Source organism: Pan troglodytes, chromosome 5 (assembly GCF_028858775.2).
Source record: "Pan troglodytes isolate AG18354 chromosome 5, NHGRI_mPanTro3-v2.0_pri, whole genome shotgun sequence".
Taxonomy (NCBI): Eukaryota; Metazoa; Chordata; class Mammalia; order Primates; family Hominidae; genus Pan; species Pan troglodytes.
Window position 1 is genome coordinate 165,378,510 of NC_072403.2, and position 25,545 is coordinate 165,404,054.

The 25,545-nt window shown below is 36.7% G+C and overlaps 1 long non-coding RNA gene across 2 annotated transcripts in view; it reads right to left on the minus strand.

The window, feature by feature from the left end:
• Positions 1-18,901, minus strand: part of LOC107975419 (uncharacterized) — a 122,602-nt gene extending 103,701 nt beyond the window's left edge. For both annotated transcript variants that reach the window (XR_008548711.2, XR_001718948.4), the window contains exons 1-4: positions 18,736-18,901; positions 17,455-17,547; positions 16,548-16,730; positions 7,104-7,244 (exon numbers count right to left, since the gene is read on the minus strand). This is a non-coding gene — a long non-coding RNA (uncharacterized LOC107975419). The remainder of the gene's footprint in view (positions 1-7,103; positions 7,245-16,547; positions 16,731-17,454; positions 17,548-18,735) is intronic.
• Between the last annotated feature and the right edge of the window lie 6,644 nt (positions 18,902-25,545).

Below are 25,545 nucleotides of genomic sequence, written 5' to 3' on the forward strand. Positions count from 1 at the left end.
CATCATGGATGCCATCTTCTTTTGGGGAGAAACTTCCCTGGTTAGCTTTACCTTAAGGTTTCCAATAGCTGTACAGTTCCAACAGTGTGGAGGGACCCTTCTGAGTTGTGAGATTATGAACACAAGGTTAAAGATCCCAAAGTATTGCTTCAATGTGGATAGCCAGGGCAATCTTTCTGTGATGTTCTCAGAAGAGCCAGTCTTTGGGTTCCAGATTGAGAAGTGGTTGATTGCTCTCAGTCAGTGAACCATGAAAAACTTTCTTTACCTGGTGAAAATACACTGTGGCATAATGAGCTACTATTATAACTTCAGCCCTCTTTCATGAGAAAGCTTTTTTTTTTTTTTTTTTTTGATGGAATCTTGCCCTGTCGCCCAGGCTGGAGTGCAGTGGCGTGACCTTGGCTCACTGCAAGCTCCACCTCCCAGGTTCACGCCATTCTCCTGCCTCAGCCTCCTGAGTAGCTGGGACTACAGGTGCCCGCCACCACGCCCGGATAATTTTTTTTGTATTTTTAGTAGAGATGGGGTTTCACCGTGTTAGCCAGGATGATCTCAATCTCCTGACCTGGTGACCCGCCTGCCTCTGCCTCCCAAAGTGCTGGGATTACAGGCGTGAGCCACCACGCCTGGCCGAGAAAGCTTTTATACAACAAGAAAACATGCATTGAAAATGGCAATTGAAAAAAATCCCTCTATAAATGATTAAATGGCCCATCAGGTAGCAGAATTCACCTGAAGTTTTGATTTTCCTCTCAGGAATATGGGTTTGACAAGCCAAACTTTGGTCATAAACTATTTTAGCAATTTAAAAGTCTGAACTCCAAATATCTGAGATAGATTTCAGTCAATTTAGGAAGTTTATTTCATCATAATTAAGGTTTTGAACATGTCCAGAGGAGGTCCTGATGACATGTACCCAAGCTGGTCGGGTCACAGCTTGGTTTTACACATTTTAGGGAGACATGAGATATCAATCAATATATGTAAGATGTACATTGGTTCCGTCCAGAAAGGTGAGGACAACTCGAAGCGGAGAGGCAGCTTCCAGGTCATAGGAAGATAAGAGACAAACTGTTGCATACGTTTGAGTTTCTGATGAGCCTTTCCAAAGGTGGCAATCAGATATGCATTTATATCAGTGAGCAGAGGGGTGACTGCATTCTGCCTGTCCTTTGTCAACAAGGAAATTCCTTGTGAGGGAGGTATATAGCTTTTTCATCTTAGTAGTATTTTTTGTTTGTTTGTTTGTTTGTTTGTTTGTTTGTGTTTTTGGAATAGAATGGGAGGCAGGTTTGCCCTAAACAGTTCCCAGCTTGACTTTTCCCTTTGGTTTAGTGATTTTGGGGTCCCAAGATTTATTTTCTCTTTACAGAAGTCACCACACCAACATATATATTTAATCTGGATTATTTTATGTTTCTATGACAAGCCATAAAATGCAGAACTTTTAATAACAAAAGCTTTAAGGACTCAGGAAAGACAACGCAGCCATCCTGATTTTCAATGCGTCCATGCTTAACATTGGACTTATATTCTCTTGAATACCAGCTGTTTCTCCAATTTAGATGGAGAACACTGTTAACTGATGATTTAGCATAGGTAATTTGACTTAAACCATGGAATTTATTCAAATTGTATATATTTAGCATGGAAATCTGTCAAAGTATTTTCTTGCTATTCAGTTAAATTTGTCCTGCTTGGTTTACCAGCTTTATAAACCAATCAGTCTCTTCCTTAAAGTTCCAGGAATTCTTACCCAGTCCAAACGATATGATTCTAAAGTTATTAGAAACCTTTACCGAAGAGTGCTTTTCAGGGTACTTTCATCCTCTCATTAACCTCCTTAAAGATACTATATTCTAGGATTTTGCATGCTTGTGAAGTTTTCAGAAACTGAATCAGAATTAAGTTATGAACTGTGGAAATGACTATAAATAATAAGTTAAAGACATAGTTGACAAGGAAATTTGGTTATTTTTGTGGTCTCCAATAACTTAACACAGTCACCATAATTACGATCGTTAGCACATAGTGAGACATATTAGAAGTTTAGAAATCCCATACAATTTTGGAACATATATTAATAACAATCATCAATATATAACCTGACATATTTGTCAAATATGTCAAAGGTTTAAAACATTTGATCAAAATAGGATCATAGGTTACTGTAAAACAATAGCCATTCATTCAGTCAAAGTGATAATTGATTTTTAAAAAAAAAAAAACTTGTATTCTTTGATAAAGGAGACTCAGACAGTTTTCCAAACAATCAAAAGACCTTTTGATTTTTCCTTTTTATCTTTTTTTTTTGCAATTTACAGAAAAGGTTAATAAAAATATTTTACTCTTTTTAACACCACACATAATTTTTGTTCAAAAGAGAAAATCAAGTTTACCTGTGTATTAGTATATTATTAATACTAAAACTAATTTTAATACCTCATGAATTAATTTAACAAAGCTGCCATCTTTCAACCACACAATATTTCCATAAACCTTTTGTTTTACAATTTTATCCAACTTTTTATATTCATCTTGCTTTATCTATTTTTTCACTCCTTCAGTTTGAAACCTTTAAGTTACTTCAAACCAGACAAAATTTTTAACACACATTTTTATGCCTTCATAACTTTCCTCTTCAAACACATATCTTGCTTTTGTTTATACACTTTGTGTATACAAAAGTGTTTCTCTCATATCTGGTAGTGTTACAGGAAAGGGGTCTTGATCTAGACCCCAAGAGAGGGTTCTTGGATCTTGTGCAAGAAATGTTTCAGGCTAAATTCATACAGTAAAGCGAAAGCAAATTTATTAGGAAAGTAAAGGAATAAAACAATGACTACTCCACAGACAGAACAGCCCTGAGGGCTGCTGGTTGCCCATTTTTTATGATTATTTCTTGATGATATGCTAAACAAGGGATGGATTATTCATGCTTCCTCCTTTTAGACCATATAGGGTAACTTACTGATGTTGCTATGGCATTTGTAAGCTATCATGGCACTGATGGGAGTGTGGCAGTGAGGGCAACCAGAGGTTACTCTCATCGCCATCTTGGTTTTGGTGGGTTTTAGCCAGCTTCTTTACTGCAACCTGTTTAATCAGCAAGGTCTTTATGACCTGTATCTTGTGCCAACCTCGTATCTCATCACGTGACTTAGAGTGCCTTAACTGTCTGCGAATGCAACCCAATAGGTCTCAGCCTCATTTTACCAAGCCCCTCCTCAAGATGGAGTTGCTCTGACTCAAATGCTTCTGACATTTCCCTGCTCCCTTTTATAAGAGAACCCTTAATCCTAAGGGTTGCAGAGGGATGAAGTTCCATCTTCTGTAACTTCATCAGGCTGAATAGGGGTAATGATATTCCTGCCTATCTATTAGGGGTATTTTATTCCTGCCTCTCATATTCAGGGTAGCGAGGAGCTTAGTCACAAGTCATCAGTATGGTGAGGGCCATTCAAAATCCAAGTTTCAACAAAAGGCACTATCTGAAAGATTAATGAGTGTTCAATTTAAGAAGATATTCAGTAAGCTTATTCTGCATTTTTACACAAAGAGTACAACAGCAATATATTTTAAAACAGTAAAACAAAATAAGTAAAATTTCTCAAGTAAACTGAATTAGAAGGCTTTCCATGAATTGGTAACTGTTGGAACCAAGCTGATATGGGGTTGCTAGCTGATTCTAATGGGCCCAGAATTAGAAGATTGATTTAGATTTTTACATTACCCATCCCTCTTGTTTCTTCTGAGCAGCAGTCAATCACTGGTTGGGTCATAGGAATAACCAGGATTAGCCTAAACTGCAGAAACAAACTTAAAAACAACTGATGAGACTAGAATTTAATAGCAGGTGTACATCATTCTTGAAACATAATATTTCACTCTCCAGTTTCCCATTTTTACTAAAGATAAATCATGGTAAGACTGATTTGCTTTATTATACTTGGCCTGATTATTTGTATAAAGTGCAGCAAGAATAATTATTTTTTACATAGACTTTATAAGTTGGCCTGTTGGAACTTTGTTCCATAAGGAATCTCAGATAAGACTTTTTTTAGAGCTGAGTCCTGCCATTGGTTTGAACCCTCAAATACCTACAAGTTGAGCAAATCTCTCTCCTCTTGGGGTTCCAAGATAACCTGGGGGTTCCTGGGCCTGTTAGAAAGTGACATTCTTTACTTATCACAGGGCAGAAACCCTGTACGGGGACTGTGTAGGCAAGGTATGAGGCCAGTTCCCCAAGTGGCTTTCATTGGCTCTACAAGTCAAATTTGATTCCTTAAAGGAAAGCATGCCATTCCAGTTAAAGTCTCCATAAAATAATCAGTTTCTCCAGTTTGTGTCCTGATGCAAAATAAAACAGATTTGTACTGCACTTAAGCAAATAACTATATTCCCATAAATTAGGAATACTCACAAATAGTTTCCAAATTTTGGAGAAAGTAGGCAGAGAGAAACAAATATCCTTCACATTTTGTTCACAGGAGTATACTCAATTGTTAAAAGCCATAAATAGCTTCTATTACTTCAGTCCATGCAGTTAACTCCTGTCCTGCTTGATTCATGAACATTCAGCTATGAGAGTTCTGAAAGGTTTTTTTCTCTATTCTAATGTCACAATCTCCAAAGTTATCAGAAAAACCTCCATTTAAATGCACCTGTTGAAGTCCTATAGTTGATTATAAAACCACCTTTTAAAGAGGACCAAAACAAGACAACAATTGTGTGTGGATTATAAAAAGTCTTAGGACAGCCACTATTAAAGCCACAAATGATAAGGAAATTTGGTTATTTGTGTGGCATACAAAAATTTATGTAACAATTGTATTTATTAATAACATACACTAAGTCATATCAGAATTATAGGAGTTTCCCATTATTTTGGATCACATACCAATAACATATTTATGCAAATATAGCCCAAAGAAAGCCAAACACCATTTCATATTTGGCAGTGCTTCCTGTAAGATTTTTATACCCAATAAGGCAAATTTCATCTCTACACTAATGTGCTATTTGTGTTAAACCCAAATCTTAATAAAACCTTATAGACAAATGTATTTGATCTTAATCAGTTTGACCATGAGGTAAGATTTTAATAAATCTTTTATAATCCTTTAAAAATTTTTGTTAGACAGCAGATTACAAGCAGGTGTTAGCTCTAAGAAAAACCTGTTGTGCTTTTATTCCAATGTCCGATTTATCAAAAAACTGAATAACAGCCCTTTAATTTTAGCCAATATGTTCACACAGATAATTTCTTCTTTAAGATTAATATTTCACAGACCTTTAACAACTTGCTTAAACCTTCAGCTTTATCCTAACTTAAAACAATCCTTTAACTCTCTAAACTTAGGCAAGAAATCTGTATTCCCATGTTTTCTTGTAATCTTTTACCGAAAGCACATTCTACTTTTCTTACACACCTTGAACATAAAACTGTTTCTTCAGTAGTCTCAATTATATGTTACAATGTCAACTCTTTTTTTTTTTTTTCTTTGAGATGTAGTCTGGCTCTCTGGCCAGGCTGGAATGCATACAATGTTAACTCTTAGCAACTTTTATTTTTAGTGAAAAACCTGGTTAGTAAGTTATTCTAATTATGTGCCAGGTGTGGAGCCTAGGACCCAGACAGAAGTGCAGATAAGGTTTGATTCTTTCCAGCATAGCTAGTGAGTGTGGCTAGTTCCACATGTTTCCAGGCCTTATCTAGAATCTAAAGCTCCAAAGTAGGTAAAGTGAACAATTTTCAAAAGTCAAAGAAGCAGTTCATGACCTTAAAGCACTTGGAAAACCTAATATCTGACCCACATAATTTAGACCAAATGTTTACATTTTAAAGATATTTTTATTTTACCAATAACTTTAAAACTGTCTTTATTTCCCAAAGATTACTTAAGTCATGTGAACTAAATAAAAAGTATTCATGTTTTACTTTTCTGATCAAATATTTGATGTAAGCTCCTATTATTAAACCATTTAATTAAAGCTCTTTTATATTACACCCACAACATATATAAATACATAGATAAAATAAGATAAAGGATTCATTCCCTAAGTCAGGAATTGAACCCTGATCCTGGGCCGCCACTGTGAAAAGAGAAATCATCACCACATGGTTACAAGGTCAGGCTCCCCAAGACATACAAGACAAGAGGGATATCTCATCCAGTTTTGTGTTTAGGGACCTGCAGCAAAATTTATACCTGACCAGTTTGCTGGGCCATCTTGAACAGTGGGCTTACAGGTGTCCTAAGCCCATGTTCCATCCTACAATACGCCTCTTTATGGGAGAACGATACGGAAAGACACACAAAGCACACCAGATTCACTATAGCTTACAACTAGCCTCACAAGTCCTTTTTTCCATTAATCTAAACTTTACAGAGGAGATAAACAATGGTTTTTGCCATTCATTCAGCCAGTTTGCACACACACACAAAGAGAGAGAGAGACAGAGACAGAGAGAGAGGAAGCATTGCTTGAGGCAGGGTGGGGAAGGCGAGGTACTCAGGGAGGCCAGAGAAAGACCCACCCATTGCAGTGACACTGAAAAGTTCAGGCGGCTGCTTGTCAGTAGCAAAGGGATATTTTCCAGCAGTCTCATCAGCTCTTGAGTTTCCCCTTTTAGGGAGGAAAAAGCTCCCCGTGTCTCATGATCCTATATGTGCCTAATCCTGTCACCCACAGCCCTCAGCAAAGAGTTCAAGGCAGATTAATCCAAAGAGAATAGCACTTAACATTTCATAATACTAAACCCATTCTTAGCCAAAAGGTACTTTACTGAAAGGGGCTTCTAACCCCCTAAATCTTAAAAGGGACTCTAACCCTCCTAAGCTGGGCCTTTAACCCAAGATGGGTCAAGTGTCCTTGACTTTTATCAAGAGCAGCCTCTAACCCACTCTGTCTAAGGAGAGACTCTAACTCCCCTCAGTTGGGCCTCTAACCCAATTCCGTCCTTTACCTGGGTACCCCACCACTTACCCAAAGTTGGCCAATCAGTGCTGTAGTCTATTTCCTTTGGGTCGGAGGGTTTCTTCAGTATCGTCCCTTCAGAGTTCACCAGAAAGATGTTACTGGCCCCTACCACTTACCGAAAGTTAGCCTTTGGGTGGGGGTTTTCTGCACTGTAGTCCCTTCAGTGGTCACCAGAAAGATGCTACAGGAAAGGAGTCCCAATTCAGACCCCAACAGAAGGTTCTTGGATCTTCTGCAAGAAATAATTCAGGCCGAGTCTGTGGAAGAAAGTGAAAGCAAGTTTATTAGGAAAGTAAAGGAATGAAAAATGGCTACTCCACAGACAGAGCAGTCCCGAGGGCTGCTGGTTGCCCATTTTTACGGTTATTTATTGATATTTTAACAAGGGGTAGATTATTCTTGCCTCCCCTTTTTAGATCATATAGGGTAACTTCCTGACGTTGCCATGGCATTTGTAAAGTGTCATAGTGCTAATGGGAGTGTAGCAGTGAGGACGACCAGAGATCACTCTCATCACCATCTTGGTTTTGGTGGGTCTTAGCCAGCTTCTTTACTGAAACCTGTTTTATCAGCAAGGTCTTTAAGACCTGGATCTTGTGCCAACCTCCTCTTTCATCCTGTGACTGAGAATACCTTAACTTTCTGGGAATGCAGCCCAGTAGGTTTTAGCCTCATTTTACCAAGCCCTTATTCAAGATGGAGTTGCTCAGGTTCAAACACCTCTGACAGTAGTTTTTAACTCTTAGTAACCCTTATTTCTAGTGAAAACTCTAGAAAGTAATTTTGAACTGTTTTATATCAGTTATTTGTAGATAAAAACCATTTTATAATTTTTTAGAAAGATAGTTCTTCAAATTATTCTTATTATCAGATCTAAATATATTTACTTTTCTATACTATATAGAAATAATATGCCAAGGTATATAGACTTAAACGCATGTTTAATAATGCATATTTCAGTATCTTGAACATGACTCATCTTGTGATTTTTTTATTACTTAATTTAACATAACATGACTCTAGGATTTTAAATTACTGAAAAGAATTTTTGAAGCTATTAACACAGGCAGCCTCCCTAATGTCTCCTCCCAGTCATTCTAGGTCCCAAGAAGCCATGTGTCCCCCATGAGGACTATGAAGGTCAGGGCCTGAGTCTATCAGGACAGAAGCCAGAGCTGTGAAGACTATACTTGGAGGATCCAACTACTCCCACAATAGCCAGGAGGCAAAACAGGGAAAGCAGAGGAAGAAGGGGCCATATCGGGCTCGTAGCTGGTGGTCTAGACACTACGAACGTGTCTCTAGATATCATCATGGCCACCTATCCAGATGCCTCAATCCAGAGACTCTAAGCCGAAGACATAAGCTCACAGTCAAATCAAGTGAGTATCTACCTATATTTAACTGATAATTATCAAGCCATTTCTATTTTGCCAACAAATTAAAAACTAGCTTTATTTATCAAATATCACATACACATAACACATATACATACAAACAAGCAGAAGCAGATCTTATAGCTTTTTCCAGATTTTAAATAGTTTTTATTTTCTCTATTTGGTGTATCAGTCTTTCAATTATCTGTTTCATTTCCCTAAGCAATTGTTAACTAGGCAACAAATTTGCATTTATAAAGGGACAACTCTTAGGTGAAACAAAAAACATGTATATTTCATAAGCACAGAGCTAAGATTCTCGGCCTAGGTATTGATTCATCATTTGCTCAAACCAAGGGAAAAGAAAAACTGCTCAAGTAAAAGTTCACTTAAGATAGCCAGAAAAGTTCGTTAAACAAAGGCATTACTTATTATTTAAATTTAAAAGAATGGTTAGAATTTCTATTGTACTTAGGCAGACATCCTTAAAAATTGAGATTTCTTTTATAGATGTAAATTTCTTTTACAAAAGAGTTTCAAAGTAGCCAATTAAATTCCAGAAAGGTGCATTTTATTTCAATATGGTGTTCTTTTTAACATAGCCACTGTTTCTTAGTTAAAATTACTGAGTTCAGCGTGGAACCCATTAGGGAATAGAGTCAAGAAAGCATCCTCTATGCCTTGTCTCCCCCATGGATAGGTCTGAACAAGAAGCAAACCTATTTTACCTGAGGGCCTAACTTTTATAAATATCTTATCTAGGATAGCTTTCTTGCCACCTTTAGGGTGGAACAGTGGCTAAGCAAAGGTTAGCAGTTTTAATTTTTCTTATCTATTAGTTTCTTAAGCTTTTTATTTGCCTTTTGTAAAATCTTTAAATAAAAATATTGAAATCTTTTTAGAAGCTTCTGCACATCAATAGGTACCCCTGGATGAGACTAATTCATTTGGGAGTCCTCACTTTCAAATGCATTTCTTCAGTGCAGTGTTGTTTATTTGGAACCTTGCATAGTAACTTATCTTTAGTAAGATTTCACCAGTTCTATAAGACTTTGCTGCTTCTGAGGTCTAATACTTATGCATTGTGAAAGGAAAATAAATATTGGGCCCCCCAAGTCACTAAGCTAAAGGGAAGAGTCAAGCTGGGAACTGCTTAGGGCAAACCTGCCTCTCATTCTATTTAAAGTCACTCCAAAGCTCACTGAACTAAATGCATATCTGATTGCCTCCTTTGGAGAGGCTAATCAGAAACTCAAAAGAATGCAACCATTTGTTTTTTATCTATCTATGACCTGGAAGCTCCCTCCTGGCTTTGAGTTGTCTTGTCTTTCCAGAGTTAACCAATGTTCATCTTATATATGTTGATTGATGTCTCATGTCTCCCTAAAATGTATGAAACCAAACTGTGCTCTGACCACCTTGGGCAAATGTTGTCAGGACCTCCTGAGGCTGTGTCACGGGTCTGCATCCTCAACCTTGGCAAAATTAACTTTTTCTAAATCAACTGAGACCTGTCTCAGATATTGTGGGTTCACAGCATGTATAAGCCAGAAGGTACTCAGTTCTTCCAAAACTAAGGGTTCTATCTTTACCTGAAATATTGGCTTTGGATATCAGTTTCCCTTAATCAACTTGGCTAATAATTTTTTTCCTATATAAGCATGCAAGACAAATGAAACAAAGAGGAGAATAGAAAAATCCCCATGAATTTTCAAAAGTCATATTTTACACCCCTGCAATATTGCCATTTACTACCAGTGTCTTTCTGACCGAGTCAGACATAAGAGGCCTATAACTGGATCCAGCCAGTTAATTATCAGATTCAATCTAATCCTGGACCTAGTCAGTTTCTGTTGTGACTTCCAAACCCAGTTTGGCTCAGAAATTTGCTCGAAGACATTGGAGACCCCAAAACACAAATCCGTGGAGCTTCAGAATCTAAAAGAGAACTTGCCGCGATCCCCAGTCGCTATGAGAGGGAAATGGCCACAATGGTGTGGACAAAAAGAGTCAAACTCTGTAAAATATTCTAAGAGATTTATTCTGAGCCAAATGTGAGTGACCATGGCCCATGACACAGCCCTCAGGAAGTCCTGAGAACATGTGCTCAAGGTGGTCAGGGTACAGCTTGGTTTTATGTACTTTAGGGAGGCACGAGGCATCAATTAAATACATTTAACAAATACATTGGTTTGGTTCAGAAAGGTGGGACAACTCAAAGCAGGGAGCTTCCAGGCTACAGGTAAATTTAAACATTTTCTGGTTGACAATTGGTTGAGTTTATTTGAAGACCTGGGATCAACAGAAAGAAAATGTTTAGGTTAAGTTGAAGGAGTGGCCAGGTGCAGTGGCTCAGGCCTGTAATCCCAGCACTTTGGGAGGCTGAGGTGGGTGGATCACCTGAGGTCAGGAGATTGAGACCAGCCTGACCAACATGGTGAAACCCCATCTCTACTAAAAATACAAAATTAGCTGGGCCTGGTGGCACATGCCTGTAATCCCAGCTACTCAGGAGGCTGAGGAAGGAGAATTGCTTGAACCTGGGAGGTGGAGGTTGCAGTGAGCTGAGATAGCGCCATGCACTTCAGCCTGGGCAAAAAGGGTGAAACTCTATCTCAAAAAAAAGAAAGGTAAAGGATTGTGGAGATCAAGTTTTACTGTGCAGTGGGAGTTCTCGGATAGCTGACTTCAGAGAGAGCAGGTTGTAAAACGTTTCTTATCAGACCTAAAAGGATGCCTGTCTCTTAGTTGATTATTCCCTGGATCTGGAAAGGAAGGAAGGGGAAAAAAAGGCGAGGTGGCAGAGAAGGGGATTCTCTGTAGAATGTGGATTTTTCCTACAAGGGATAGCTTTGCAGGGCCATTTCAAGATATGTCAGAGAAACATGTTTTGGAGTAAAGTATTTTGATTTTCTTCCTTGTTATGCCAGAGTCAGATTGGAAAGTAAGTCATGATATACAGAGTTAAATAAACCCCTTCTGATGAGAATTTATGGTTTGTAGGGCCTGGCTCCCCAGACCACTTAGATAGGAATTTGAGCAACATTAAAAAAAAAAAAAAAAAAAAAACAGAGCTTAGTCCTTGTTGGTGGGTATCTCGCTTAGTCACTCAGCCCTCCTGGGGGTCATTAGATGCTCTACTTTGGAGCCCACTTCTGATGCCATCTATTAAGTGAAAAAACTTTAGGTGAATTAAATTTAAGACTTTTATTTAGCAAGGAACGATCTGCGAATCAGGCAGCCTCCTGAGCCAGTGTAGGCTCAGAGACTCCAGCGCAGCCACGTGGTGGAAGATTTATGGACAGAAAAAGGAAAGTGACGTTCAGAAAATGGATGTGAGGTACAGAAACAACCAAATTGGTTGCAGCTTGGTGGGCGTTTGCCTTATTTGAACACGGTTTGAACAGTTAGCCCTTGATTGCCCAAAACTTGGTGGTTGGCACAAAAGTAAGCTTCAGTCTGTTTACATCTTCATTTAGGTTACAGTTCACTATGTACAGAGAAACCTTTAGGCTGAACATAAAATACGTAAAAAGGCAGCTTTAGGCTAAACTTGATTTAACAATATAAAGACTTGAGGCAAAGATAGTCCCACAACTTGCTCAAGACCACAGAAATATGAGAAACTCAGAATAACCCTCAAGTACTCGGGCTTCAGACTGGATGCTGTTAACCTCCCCCAGACTCTCATGTCTATATTGTTTTTGGCCTATGACTTTTTTATGTGTGTGCATGAAATTGTGAACTTCTTTTCAGTGATAATCTTGTACTCTTATTTTATCACTTTTTAGTTCCTTGGGAATAGCTCTTGAGTACGGCCATACCACCATGAATGCGGCTGATCTTGTCTGATCTCGGAAGCTAAGCAGGGTCGGGCCTGGTTAGTACTTGGATGGGAGGAATACGTCTTAAATTTTATAAACAGGACTCAGACATCTATTTTTATGCTTATTTTTAAATGTCTTGATAAAATGTTAGACTACTATTACATTCTTGGGAAAAATCTCACTTGGTTTTTTTTGTGTTATACTTTTAATCACCAGATTTTGTTTGCTAAAATGTTATTTAGAATTTTGCATGTATTTTTCATTGGCCTGTGATTTTTTCTTTTTATATAACATCTTTTTAAAGGTCTTTATTAATATTACACTCAAGTGTTCTTCTGTTTTCTATGCGCTGAATCCAAGCAGTTAAAATCCATGGGAAATATTTTTCCTTGATATTTTCTAAGAACTATTCATGTAATATTATATTGACTGCTCACCCAGCCCCTTTCCCTAAAGCCTGGTAACACAATTAACTCATGATTCCCCGATAAATGCTATTTTCTCATTCCTCCATTTTTATCTATATGTAAGGCTCTTGGCTTTGAATTTGGTTTCTATCTCTTTGTTTGGTTAAGTTCATCTTGGTAAAACAGTAACACTCTCAGCATTTGTTCTCAGTTCTGTGAGTTAGAGTTGATAAACTTTCTCAGTAGGACAGACACATATTTTGCTCAATGTGTGTTCTCCATAAATGCAGATGAGGAAGGAGGGATAATTAGAGGAAACAGAATGAGAATCTCAACCATTTGAGCCCTTACACAATTCTATGATAAACTACAATTTGTATATTTTCTGAGTCATGTAAATTTGTCATAAAATCTATTACTTCTTAATTCACAAAAGTTACTTGTTTTATTTAATAATAAAGGAGGAAGTTTAAAATACCCATTTTTATAGAGTCATGTGTATGTGGTGTATAAGTCTTTATAGGAAGCATGAACAAAATATAATACAACAGTTTTGATATCTGGGGATTTGTAATATAAGTGACTTTTTAATTTATAGAAATGTAACAAATTTGTAAACAAACAAAAGTCATTTCAGAACAAGCTTAAAAATCTAGTGATCCTATTAGTTTACTGAAAGAAACTAGTACCATTCATCTGCAAGACTTATATAGATAACATGTGTTCATTTTCTTGGTTAAATACTTAAATATGGAATTGTGAGGTTTCATTAGAAACTATCAAATTATATTCTAAAGTAGTTGTAGCATTTTTCACTCCCTTCAGCAACATTTCTCCCCACTTAGTATTGTTATGATACTGGCAGGCTGGGGGAGGTTCCTGAATGCCAATGGGACCTTGAGCCCAGGGTCATACGGGCTTTTGACACCGTCATGAGAATGAATTCAAGGACGAGTCAGGAAATAGTGAAAGTACTGGCTGGGGCGGTGGCTCATGCCTGTAATCCCAGCACTTTGGGAGGCCGAGGCAGGTGGATCATGAGGTCAGGAGTTCGAGACCAGCCTGTCCAAGATGATGAAACCCTGTCTATACTAAAAAATACAAAAATTAGCCGGGCGCGGTGGTGGGCGACTGTAATCCCAGCTACTCAAGAGGCTGAGGCAGGAGAATCCCTTGAACCCGGGAGGCAGAGTCTGCAGTGAGCCGAGATCGCTCCACTGCTCTCTAGCCTGGGCCACAGAGCGAGACTTGGTCTCAAAAAAAGAAAAAAAAAAAAAAAGAAAGAAAGTACAGAGATTTATTGTAAAGGAAAAAGTAGACATTTAAGAAAAGAGAGTGCAGTTGTACTCGAGAGAGACATGCACAAGTGGGTTTTACCTTTCTGGGCTCCTTCAACCAAGGGGTTGAATATTCATGAAAATTCTTGGCAAAGGTGGAGATTTCTCAGGTCTGTGGTGCCACCCATTTTTAACCAAACATGAGTGTTCTCAGAACTGTCATGGCACTAGCGGGTGTGTAATGAGCATATAATAAGGTCCTAGGTGAAACCTAGGTCAAATCCAGCAGCATGTTGGGTCAGTTGGTCTTAGCCAGCTTGGTCCACACCCTGTTTTCGAGGGTCTTATTTGCCCTTAGCCTCTGCAGATATTTCAACAGTTTCCTTTTGCTAGTCATCTGAAACTGCCACCTGGAATTTTCTACTCTCCTGTGACCACCCTGATTTATTCCTGTATCAGTATTTGTGAGTTTTGCTATTCCAGTGGGTGGCAAAAAATACTTCATTTTTGCTGTCATTTGACTTCTTGGCTGATGAAAGATGTTGAACACCTTTTCATGTACTTATTGGGCATTTATATATGCTACCTTAAGAACTGTCTTTTAAAATTTTTTGCTATTATTATTGAATTACTTGTGTTTCATATTTGTAGGAGTTCTTTATGTATTATTGATACAAGTACTTAGAAGATTTAAGTATTATGATTGTATTCTCCCAGTCTGTGGATTAACTTTTCATTTCCTAAATGGTAATTTTGCATAAGCAAAAAATTTAATTTTAATGAAATTCATTTTATTACTTTGTTTCTTTAAGATGGAATTTTTGATGCATCAATTTGACCTGCCAACAGTTTTTAGTTTTTCAAACACTAATCTAAGTATCATTGTGAGAGTAGTTTGCCAATGTGCAGATATAAGTAAGGGAGATTATTCTGGAAACTTTTGGTGGGCCTGCTGAGTGAATCAATTAGGAGGCCTTAAAAACTGGGCTTAGGTAGGAGAGAGGGAATGACAGTGAGAGACAAAGTAGGGGAGATAGAGAGAGAGAGAGAGAAAGAGCGCAGAAGAAATTCCACTTGTGAACAACAGCTTCCTATATGCATGGAGTTCATCCTCACCATCTTCCTTTCTTACTGACAGCTTTATGGATTTTGGATTGTTTAGCCATCCATTACAATTGTGTAAGTTAATTCCTTGTAATAAATCATCTATCTATCATCTATCTGTCTGTCTATCTATCTATCTATCTATCTATCTATCCACATATCCTGCGAGTTCTGCTTCTCTGGTTGAACCCAGCTTGGTTCCTTAATGTCTCCTCTAAGAAATTATTCTCTACCTCCATATTACAAAGTCATTCTCCTGTATTTTCTTCTAGAAACTTTATGGCTTCAGCTTGTACATTTAAGCTTATGACCCATCTTGAATTTTTTTGTGAATATTGTAGTGTAATTTTTTCCCCATTTGGGTATTCCCTTTTCCAGTAATGTTTATCGAAAAGTCTTTGTTGTTGATACTGAATTACCTTGTCATCACTATCAAAAATTAATTTATCAAATACAGGTGAGTCTACATCTGGAGACAGTATTTTGTTTTTTTCTAGTTTTTAAACTTTATTTCTATCATCATGATTACTGTAGCCTTATAGTGTATCTTCAAACCATGTTGTTTAAGTCCTCCAATTTTGTTGGTCGTTTTTTTAAGTTATTGACCATTCTAGGTGTTTTGCATTTGCATATAAACTTTAGAAACAGCATGTCGAATTGTACAAATGAACAATAGCATTTAAACTATTCCTATATATATTTATAAAAATAATATAATACTCTTAATAATTTTATAACTTTATCCTAAAATATTTCATTACAAATCTTTGATTTTTACAATAAATCCTATCAACTTTCAGTGACTTCATATAAATTTTGCTAAGCCTCAAAAACTAATTTATAGATTGCTGAATCACAAGCTTCATACATATAAATGCCTTTGTGGCTTTTCTCCTATAAAAATTCAAGTAAATTAGCTAAGAGTGAATGGAGTGAATTGAGAGTTTCTTTTTTTAATGTTGGGAACCACCTTAGAACCAGCTTTCTCCATGTGCTTCTCCATTCGATTTTTTGAAACTAATTTTCCTACTGCCATTTATAATTTAAATTAAATTGACTAAGTATGAATTTTCCTGCTGTGCCCTCTAGTAATTTCTTTAATATTAAAATTATGTTTGCCACTTGGATGTCTTCAGGGAATTGCTCTGAAAAGAATTCAGTGGTGGTAATGTCCAATATAGCATCTATGATTTTTGCTCCAACTAATTTTATTCTACTAGGAAGACAATCGTCTTTACAACTGCATACAAATTAGAAAGCAATAGTTTCAAATGTCTATCATCACATTTTTATCTCAAGCAAGTCAAGTAAATTGTTGGCACTAATGTAAGCTCCATATAAGATAGGATTTTTGTGTGTTTTATCTACTGCTATATACCTAACATTTAGTTCAGTGCCTGGCACATTGGACAATACATATTTATAAAAGAAATGAATAAATTGCACCCTAATATATTTTAAATGTTCAACATTTAAGTAATTTTATATATTATTATTTCAACAAAATAAAAATTACTTAGAATTTCATGAGACAGAATGCAGAAACCAATTGGCAATAATTTTATTTACCTTTCTTTCTGAGCTCATAGCTAGACTTCCTTTCTCATCCTGTCTTAGATTAATAATTAGATATGGTAATATGACTCATCTCTGTCCAATGAAATGCAGGCAGAACTAATGAAATCACTCCGAGTTGAAGAGAATGAAATAGGGAAAGGCAGAAAAAAAGCAACTTAGACTTGATCATTATTCCTAGGAAAAAAAGCAAAACACCTTTAAGTTTGATTATTGGCAAATGAAACTGATTTAAAATATGCACATCAGAAGTATTAAGCAATTAAAGAACTGAAACAATTTTTCAAAAAGCTTTACCCATTCAATTCTAAAACAAATTTTAAATAGTCAAGTATGCACCAGTAGGAAGTAGGCCACGAAAGCCATAAAACTCGTAAGCAGGGAAAGTTGCCAAAACCAACTTCAGATGTGTCCATGGAGAAAAATGGATGCAAAGAATCTCACAGAAGGTGACTCCATGGGCCACAAGAGACATGGAATCTCATTCCTTTCAGAGAGCAGGAATATAGTCATCTAATGAACTGTGCCTGCATCCAGGGTAGGGGACTTTCATAAGGCTTGCTGAAATATTTCCAAATTATGATGTCCAGAGAATATTGTGTGTTTCTGATGCTTCCTCTTGATTGAGTTTTTATTGCTTTGTTTTTGCTCCAACATTGTACATTGGGTGTATGAAAGAATAGTAGTGAGTGGTTTTCTTATTTTTAATTTCTAGATTGCCATAACTCAGGGGCATATTTGGAGCCAAGGGGAGGTCAGTTGTAGGCCTGTACACCTCAGAAGATGAAGCTTAAGGCTTGGGAAATAAGTCGGGCTGCATTTTATCAGAAGAGGAACGAAATAAGTATGTGGTTACTAGAAAAGAATGTCCAGGGCAGTATTTGTTTAGTTGTTCACCTACCTCCGTCCTCCTGGGCATGCAGCTACAATTCATTTCCCAGCCTCATTTGCAGTTTGGTATGTCCACATGACTAAATTCTGACCAATGCCACATCTGGAAAATAAAAATAACTTACATGATTTTCGGCTCCTTTGTTCATTTGCTTGTTGGATGTTGGTACTGAGGACACCTTTGAAAGTCACACACTGAATATTGTTCAAGCCTCCATCAATCTGGGTTCTTGAATTGTCAGGCTTAACACCCACCCCCTCATGCCATTTAGTCTTACATAAGTAAGAATTAAACTTTTGTTTAGTGACTGAGGTATGGAAGACTATCAATTACAGTAGTAAAAACTATTATAATATCGAAAAGATAACAAATATCTTTTTGAAGTTTGTCTTAGGTTGAGTTATCTGTGAAGTGGAACCCCGAAAAAGAACTTGAATGCAAATAGTTTATATGGGAGGTTATTGCAGGGTGCAGGTGATAGGGTAGTGGGGGTATGAGGCTGTGGATGGAAAAAAAGACAACTTAGTGTGCATTAATCAGGTTACTACTCTACTCCCTGTGGTGACTTCTAGGACAGTGTGTGGAATACCTCTCAGAAATAAGTAACCCAACAGGCATGAAAGCTGTGTCCTTGCATAAGCCCTTCTTGTAGAGACATCAAGCCATTGGTCTGTTTAGCCTGTGCCTATGCATGCTTGCCCCAAACATCCTGTTATGGGATGAGTTGTGTTTTCCCCACCCTCTCCAAATTCATGTGTTGAAACCTTAACCCTTACTGTGATTGTATGTGGAGACAGAGCCTCTAAAGAGGTAAGATTAAATGAGATCATATAGGTGGGACCCTAGTCCAATATGACTCATGTCCTCAGAAGAAGAGAAAGAGACCCTAGGGATGCACATGCATAGAGAAAAGGCCATGGGAGGACACAGAGACAAGGTATCCACCTGCAAGCTGAAGAGAGAGGCCTTGGAAGAAACCAACTCTGCTAACGCCTTGATCTTGGACTTTCAGCCTCCAAAACTGTGAGAAAAATCTCTGTTCAAGCCACTCAGTCTGTGCAGCCCTAGCAAACTAATACACCTACTCCTACAGCCCAAGAAAGCAAGCAAACTGAGAAGCACATGTCCTTATAGTAGGAAGCATGAGAATGCGAAGGATGAGTGAGGTGCTGCCAGGGCCGACTAGAGCCCCCTTGCAATGCTCAGAGCCACTAGGGTCCCATGTTAAGTTCAGGATATCCTGATAATTGGTTTTTCAAGTGGTGTCTTCTTGCAGTTATCGAAACTTACAGCAAGAGGATGGTAGACCAAGCAGCGTTCACCACTTCTGCATTTGGTGCTGAGCGTTAGTTGATATTTATACTCTCCCTCCTCTGCCTGTGTTCTAGATTCCCCTCAGCCATACCCCACAGTTCTGTTCTGCTAGTGGAGCTTGCTTGCTTGCAAGCTGTGACCTGCACCCATGATGGGTCTGACTTCGTGCTGACCATGCCTTTGTGACATCATGATTGTTTCCATTGCTCATTTTGGCTGACACCAGGCAGAAAATTGGCAAGAGATATTCAGTAAATAACCAGAGTTCCAGACAAACTCCACATTCCTTCTCTATGTAATTGTGCCTCTGAACTCATGATAATAAGAATGAATTACTTCTGCTTTTATATTAACTCCTTTCTTTGTCTGCTGGTCTATCAGGATGAGTGGTCCAAAGCAACCAAGTAACAACATAGTTACTACCTGGTATAAGTGCCCACCTACCTTGCAAGACCGAGGGAACCACTAATTCTGCAGGCCCACAGATATTGGGATAGGAAACAATTTCCTGAATGGATTACTAGAAGTTATAATGAAAGGTGCCATCCCTCCTTCTATCCTTTTGTTCCTGGTCCATGTGGAAATAAACAAAGACCACACAAGTGAGATCAAGCCGAGACTCTTTATTCACAGATTTTTATAGCAGGGGAGGCAGCCAACATCACTAGAATCCCTAAAGTTGGTGAAGACTCAATGGCAGGCAGGAGAACAGGAAAGTTTTATAATAGACAAAAAGGGAAGATTTCAGGTATCCTCTGAAAAGAGTGTTGGCCTAGGGTAGCTGGAGATGGGCTAACTAGAATCCTATGTGATTGGTTTGGGGAGCATATTTGGCCTTCTCTAGTTGTCCTAAGTTATAAAGGTGGCAAAAATTAAGGAAGATGGAAGTTTTAAACTAAGTCCTGATTGTTTTGGGCTGATTGTTACAGAGCTTATTTGGCTTCCTGGACTGGTTGCTGCAGATTATGGGTCAATGTCCTGTTTTTATATATGGTCTAGCCATTGTCCATTCACATATCCAGTTTATCATCCATGTATTCTAGTTAGTGGGGACAAAGCACCATTTGATGGCCATTGCTCAAAATAGGAAAATGCACCTTTGAGAATAGAGCAAAAACTTTGGAAAGTGTCATCCCCAGGCCAACATCATAGCTTTTTTTTTTTTAATTAAAAAAAAAAAATAGAGAGACCAATCCAATATGACTCTTACAGGCAGAGAGGCTTTGGTTGATATGGTCAATGGATGGATCCCACTGCCATATGTTCACTGTTGCGCTGCTTTTTACCATAAAGTGAGTCTTTTAGGTTTAGGCACTATTCTATGGGATTTCATATTCACAGATCAGATCCCCTGTGAGCCCTCGAATAGTGGACTGCCCCAAAAGTTGCAGTCTTGGAAACTACTCCATATATGAAATAGGTATCAATTTCTGTAAGAACAAATTATTGCTGTGTGTATCAAAAACATTTCTACCATCAAGAAGATGAATGTTAAAAATAACAATGAGATCTATTATGTATTGTAAACATTTCTTTCTTTAGCTCATGAACACTTCTTTAATTAAAATCCACTGACAGAGCATTAACATGAACACTAAAATATAGGTTTGTATTAATGAAAACAATAAAACATCTCACTGGTAAATTAACTGATCACGAAATCATTCTGACTGTATCAACATGGAACTTTAAACTTCTTAACACATAAAAAAGACATGTTATAATAAACACAAATATCTTTTGAAGTTTGTCTTAGGTTGAGTTATCTGTGAAGCAGAACCTCGAAAAAGAAATCGAATGCAAATAGTTTATATGGGAGGTTATTGCAGGGTGCAGGTGATAGGGTAGTGGGGATAAGAGGCTATGGATGGAAAAAAAGACAATTTAGTGTGCATTAATTAGGTTACTACTCTATACTTTTATACTTTATAATGGATATTTAAAAGCCATATACAGAAATAAACACATGCATATGTAATCATACTTAGAAAGACTTGACAACACACATGTCCACCAGCAGGTTCCTTAAGAAAAATGTCACCTTGGATAAATGTCAATGCATATATATACAAGGTAACATTGTAAGCAACTCCCTGACTTTCTAAGAAATAGTGCACAACTTCTTAAAATACCTCATACATGCCTTCATATTCGTTTATTCAAAAATTGTCAAAGATATATTGCCAAAAAATTGTATTTTTTGAAATAGATATTATGGGGAATTACTGCTTTGTGAAATACAGTTTGGGAAATATTCATCCAATGTAAAGCCTGTTGGCTGGTAACAAAAAATGTAGACCCTATTTGCTCTTTGTTTGTATTTTTTCATACATAAGAGAGTTATTTAACTTTGTTTCCTTAACAGGAGTTGGGAATAATTGCATCAAATCTCTTTACTTTACTCAGTTTTTTTTTACATGGTAAAATAATAGCAAGGAAAGAAAATTGAATAAAATCTAAATACTCCCAACAGACCATTGTATTTAACAAAGAGAATTTTTATTGATTTTGTTGTATTTTTATTCCCCAAAATCTATCACTGGCTTACAACAATTATTTAGTTAGGCTGAAAAATATATTTAAATTGATTATGTATAAATACAGATTTGCTTATAGTTTCTGCTGTTATTTTTTGTGAACTTAGAAATGTTAAAAATGAAAACCATGGGATTTCTGACCATCTTCATTATGTTATAATTTACATACAATAAAACACACTGATTTAGAGTTCGATGACTGTGACACCTGTGTAAACCCTTCCCTCTATCAAGAATACTTTTTCCCCATGACTTCCATTACCCACTCACCCCACAGCACTCCCTCCTACCCAGGAAGCCACTGTTATCATTTTTATCATGTTGAAACATGTATATGTGTTTGTATCTCATTTCTTTCACTCCATATAATGTCAATAAGATTCCTCCATATTGTTATATATAGCCGCAACACACTCATTTTCTTGTTGAGTAATGTTCCATTGTAATAATATAACCAAATTTTGTGCCCATTCACTGTTGATGGACATATGGATTTCAGTTTTTGGCCATGACTTCCACTTTTTGATTTTTGTTATCAATAATGCCATCATAAACATTTGCTACTGAAGTCCCCTGTGGACATTAATTTCATGTTATAAGAAACTGAAAAAAACAGTTGTTCAAAGTGGAAGTACTATTCTACACTCTTACTCTCAATATATCAGGGTCTCAAGCGTTCTACATCCTTGTAAATAGTGTTTTGTCAGTATTTTTAAGTTTAGCTATTCTGCAGGGTGTAATTGGCACCTGATATGGTCTGGATGTTTGTCCCCTCCAAATCTCATGTTGAAATGTGATTCCCCAGTGTCGGAGGTGGGGCCTGGTAGAAAGTGTTTGGATAATAATGAATCCCTCATGAATGGTTTAGTGCCCTCTTCGCAGTAATGAATGAGCTCTTGCTCTGAATTTAAGAGTGGTTAACTCTGGTTGTTTAAGAGTGTGGTTTTTCCCCCCATCCCCCACTCTCTTGCTTCCTCTCCCTTGTTCCCTCCCTTGCCATGTGATGTCCTGCTCACACTTGGCCTTCTGCCATGAGTAAAAGCTCCCTGGGGCCTCACCAGAAGTGAAATAGATGCTGGTGCTATACTTTCAGTATAGCCTGCAGAACTGTGAACAAATTAAGGCCCTTTTCTTTATAAATTACCCAGCTTCAGGTATTCCTTTAGAGCAATGCAAAAGGGACTAACAACAGCATCTCTCTATGGTTTTAGTGTGCCTGAGGGTATTATCATCCTTAGAAGATTTTGGCCCTGGGGGTGTTATTCTAAATATGTGTGTGTGTGTGTGTGTGTGTGTGTGTTTTCATGAACAAAACTTTAAGATTAAAAAATATAAGATAGGTTGGAATCAGGGACTTTGAAGTAAATATGTTTAAAAAAAAAAAACAACCAGCAGCAAGGAACATTTAAATAATGATGAGATGTTTGTTCATCCAAAGTAATGTATTTATAATAAAACAAGAAAGTAAACAAGAATATGTATTTATAATAAAACAAGAAAGTAAACAAAAGTTATAGAAAGAAAAAAAGGAAAATGAGTAAAAAGAAAAGTTACAAAACCAAACTACAAAGAATTTGGTAATATATAAGCTGACTATATAATTTATTGTCCAATTAGGGTACTCTAAAGAGTGAAAAGGAGCTTTAAAGGATGGTTAAAATTATATAATTTAACAAATTTTTTTGATCAAAATAATTAGTTCTATTATATTGGTGGGCCTATAAAATATTTTTATGAAAACCAAATTTTAAAACATTTTAAAATTTTAAAAACATTTTTTTCAAAAAATTAACAAATCTGTATACATTAAGCAACATTTTAGAAAATATGTAATATTGAGTATCTAAAAATAACAATGTACAAATTTCAATATTGAAATTCATCCTTGTGATGTGGAATATCTTAACTTGTGAGCATAATCATTTGATAGTGTTCCTACATAATCATTTGATAGTGTTCCTACATTTAATTAAATCAGCTTATATCCTATATCAAATTTGAAGGAATATAAGAAATCTTTGAATTTTGTCGCACCTACATTTGGCAAAATAATCAGAATATAAATTATTATTTGGTGAGTTGTCTGATACACATGTTTGCTAAAGACAGAGTCTGTGAAACAAGACCAAAAGACAGATACTCTGGAAAAATTTAAGCTATAATATTTATATATTTACATGACAAGTTTATAACTGACAATATTCTCTAATAGTAGTTGTTCTACACATTGCAATTCTAACATATATAGTGACAATATTTTTATAAAGCATATTTGGGTCCAAAGAGATGAACTGATTAAAGTTGATAATTCCAACTTTTATAACCACAAAACGTGACTTTGAAGAAAGGGATATACACTTTTGTGAACAACTAAGAAATAATAAGAGCATGGTAAAAAAAAAAAAACTTCAGAAATAACCAGGGATATATTAAAAGCAGATATGAATAACAAATATTGACATATGTATGTACATTCTATTATAATCAATTTCTTTACATAATATGTAATTCTCAAATTTTCAATATAAAATAGTTATTAAATATTTTGAACTAAACTACTTGTTATTATGTTTTAAAAAGGATTTTCTTTTTCAAAATTGTTTTGGAATAGTATTTTAAAACATCCATATTTAAATTGTCAGGAAATAATAATGTTTTTTGAGATGAGTTCTTGCTATATTACCCAGGCTGGACTTGAATTCTTAGGTTCAAGCAATTCTACTACCTCAGCCTCTTGAGTTGCTGGGAATACAGGATCAAGTCACTGTGTCTGGCTAAATAACATAATTTTGTGCAATTCTCCAGTATATCCTTTGCTATGGTTTGGACCTTTGTTGCCACCAAAATCTCATGTTGAATGGTAATTCCCAATGTTGGAGGTGGTGCCTGGTGGGAGGTGACTGGATAATGGGGGCAGATTTCCCCATCGGTGCTGTTCTCATGACAGTGAGTGAGTTCTCAGGAGAACTGGTTGTTTAAAAGTGTGTAGCACTTCCCCTTCTCTTCCATCTACTCCCGCCATGTGAAGATGTGCCTGCTTCCCCTTTGCCTTCCACCATGATTGTAGGTTTCCTGAGGCATCCCCAGCCATGCTTCTTGTACAGCATGTGGTAGCATGAGCCAATTAAACCTCTTTTCTTGTAAATTACCCAGTATCAGGTATTTCTTTATGATGGTGCAAGAATGGACTAATACATCCTTGTTGGGCAATAGACTTATGGCTGTTAAATGATGTCAGTTCTTCTGAAATAAATACAATTCAATACAATTCTGACCAGAATTCCTATAGGAACTTTTGTGAAACTTAAACTGCTTTTAAAATTTATATATAATGCTAAAAAATGCATTACTATATATTATCATAGGTCTAACATGATTTAAGACTAGGTGACGTTGGTTCATGGATAGAAGAATAGATGAATGGAACAGAATCAAGAGCTTAGCAATAGAAATATGAATCCATGGAAATATGGTGTATGATGTCCCCGGCATTGCACCCCAATGGGAAAAATGTATCAGACAATAAATATTTCTGAAACATGGGAAACAAATATTATCCGCATTTCACACCCTACAGAAAAATTCCATGTGAATCAGAGGCTTCAATTTGGTGAGGTTAGCACTATGATTTCAGAATAGGAAGATAATTCCTAAGCTATATATTTCTATTCACAGACCATAAAGGAAAAGATTAATGCATTTTTCCTGAAGGAAAATATTAATAAAAGTTTCCATTTGTCAAAGAACAGCATAAAAGATTAAAAAGAGCAAAGAGTGGGAGAAAGTACTTACAGCACAACTTCTGAATATTAAAAGTAGAGAATCATCCTACTCTTCAATTAGAAAACTTCATTGTTATGAATAGGTAATTTCCAGACAGGGGAAATGCAGGGCATACTAAAAGCACATGACAAAAAATCTGACAAATCTGAAAATTATCAGAAAGCTGGGGAACGGACAATTGTCCTGCACTGCTGAGAAAGTGTAAACTGATAGAGTGATTCTGAAGAGAAATCTGTCATTATTTAGTGAGATTGATTGTATATATACCAGATGATGCAGCTATCCTATTTATGACATATAACTCAGAAAAACTATCACAAATCCCCAGAGGGACAGACATGAGTATATATTTATCAGATCATTAGTTAGTGGGCTCATCAGACAATCTAAATGGCTACCTGTATCCATTTGCTAGGGCAGCAGTAACAGAGGGTCATAAACTACATGGGTTCAACGATAGAAGTTT